Here is a 2,761-nt window from a genome sequence, read left to right on the forward strand (position 1 = left end):
ATTCAGAGTCTGAAGGCATTGTGATCTGGTTTTTCAAGAGCAGATCTCCAGGATGAATAAATCTCCACACTGCTTACTCCTTTTTCTGTGTTAACTTTTCCCAGAACAAAGTCTCTAATAGTTTCTTACAGGCCTTTACAAGAACTCCATATGCACACATACCCATATGGCTACTTTAAAACACCATGAGAATGGAATTAAAAGATTAGTTTTTCTGTAATAAACTTTAAAATTGACAAAACGCATTAGTGAACAAATGTAAAGCATTTTTATAGGTGAGCTATATAATGGAGGAGACTAGCATATCTGGAAGTGAAGATATATTGCAGTATACGTGTCTGTTCCTTTATAAAAGGAGGAATCCCAATAAAAACTTGATATATATATATATTTAAATAGCAGAATGAAGGACTTAAGGCTGTAGCTGAAGGACTGTATCATTGTGATGATATAGGGGAAAACTGGGGGAAGCTATGGAAGGGTGGAGTGAGGAATCCCTGTACATGTGGAACTGTAGCATAAAACTAATATAAAATGTATAAAAAAACCTTGAAATTCATACTAGGGACTTAAAAACATCTTGTAAGGTATATTTCACAAAAAAAAATTGAATAAATTTTGATTTTTGCATCAAAGTAACTTCATTGTTTGAAAGAATTTTTTTTTGAATGACAGATTTCTAGAAAGGGAAAAGAAATGGAAAAATCTACAGTCAGAAACTTCTAGGTTTCCAGTGTTCTTGCAAGGACCCAAAGATTTAGGTAATCCTCTGCTGCATTCCTAGTCCATAAACAAAGAGCTGGATTGGAAGTGGAAAAGCTTGGACTGGAACCGGTACCCACATGGGACACTAGCGTGACAGATGAAAGCTCAATCTGTACCATGGCTTCCAGCTGGATCCAGTTCACTCTCAGTAGGCCTTGAAGGAAGTCAGCTTAGGAGTTGGTAGCTCTGAGAAGATTGATATCATGGCAGGTCCAGAAACTGATGCTCAATTCCAGTTCACTGAGATCAAAATATTTCAACTCTTACATGGTCACAGGCAGAATGAATTGTGTACTAGCCGTATATGGAGGCGTTGCTTTGCTGGTTATGTACTTCCAGCTTAAGGTCTAAAATTACTCCAGCTGTAAAAGCAACCTAAGTGGATTACAAATTGTTTCCCCATCTGTCCCCATGCCCAGAGAAGCTGATTCAACTCAACATGTGGTATTTCAATTTGTACAATAAATTATGAACAGGGTCCAGTGGCGTGGCCTAGTGGCTAAAGTCCTCGCCTTGAATGTACTGGGATCCCATATGGGCAGCGGTTCTAATCCCTGCAGCTCCACTTCCCATCCAGCTCCCTGCCTGTGGCCTGGGAAAGCAGTCCACGACAGCCCAAAGCCTTGGGACCCTGCACTTGTGTGGAAGATCTAGAAGAGGTTCCTGGTTCCCAGCTTCTGATCATCGCAGCACCGGCTGTTGCGGTCACTTGGGGAGTGAATCATCAGACGGAAGATCTTTCTCACTCTCCTCCTCTCTGTGTATCTGAGTTTGTAATAAAAATAAATAAATCTTTAAGGAATAAATAAATTATGAACGTGGAAAAACAAAATCTGTACCACGGCATTGGCCCAATTAAACTCATTTTAACCTTTATTTTCTATGAACTTTCTGAAGTATCTAAGTTAATATATAAATGAATTTTTTGTTACTTTTTCCAACATTTTTATTTTCTACTTCACCACTGAAATGTATTTCAAATCACTACATACATAGTATTGTATAAATTTGTCTTCATGTATTTTAACAATCCCTTATTGATACATATTGATTGCTTCTGTTTTATTCTCATCACAATATTACAAAAACCTGGTGTTTCTATAGGTTCAAATATATGCAGGATAATTTCTGCAGTTGAATCCCATCAAAGGACATTTGCATTTAAAGAGTTTTTTAGAGAGTTGTGATAAATTAGCCTTCAAAGAAACTTTATGGTGTTACAGTCTTACCAGTGTGAGTTCCATAGCCTGTTTCCTTACCTCTTTATCAGCAAGTGTATACTGTCAGACATATTCAAAATTCCTGCAGACACTGCAAATTCCCATTTTCTTATTTTTTTAATTTAAAAAAAAAATTATGACACAGTTTCATAGGCTCTGGGATTCCCCAAAGCCCTCCCCCCAAATTGATTTCCTCCATATTGTTACTGCAGTACAGTTCATGTCCAGTGTGGGTCACATAAAGAGTCCAGCATCTTATTGTCCAGATAAATTTAACAGTTTCATTGGGAGGCCATCCCTGGTCTGAAAGTAGAGCTGGCAGAACTTCATCCCCTCCAATAAAAAGCCACTACACAACTTCAACAACAACTTACAACATCATGAAGTTAATTGACATGGTATTCAGTGACCAATGTATTGGAAAATGCAAGTTCTTAACCACATACTGTGACTACTTCATTGACATTTCAATTGTAGTTTTTACACAACCAGCTGCTATACACCTCATAATAGTTATAGGGTACTATTCAGCTGTCTCGTGTCTATTTTCATTGTTATATTTAGCAGCTTAGAGTATTAAAGCATGATTTCTACTGAACTTCATGAATTTTAGGCTAGCCCAAACAATGTTAACAATCGAGGGGCAGAACAGTTTTAGGAGGGGTGTGCAGAGAAATCTTCAATACCTTAGTGAGGAGTAACTAATCTTTATGTCCTACCTAGTAAGGTGTATGGGAGTCCAAGCTGACTGTTTCCTGTCCTAAGCTTCCTTATTG

General features: G+C 37.7%; 1 pseudogene; it reads left to right on the forward strand.

Moving 5' to 3' along the window:
• The first annotated feature begins 968 nt into the window (after positions 1-968).
• LOC121154206 lies at positions 969-1,144 on the forward strand (annotated as a pseudogene).
• Positions 1,145-2,761: the final 1,617 nt, after the last annotated feature.

This window comes from Ochotona curzoniae, unplaced genomic scaffold (genome assembly GCF_017591425.1).
Source record: "Ochotona curzoniae isolate NIBS_2020 unplaced genomic scaffold, NIBS_Ocur_1.0 contig_2723, whole genome shotgun sequence".
Taxonomy (NCBI): Eukaryota; Metazoa; Chordata; class Mammalia; order Lagomorpha; family Ochotonidae; genus Ochotona; species Ochotona curzoniae.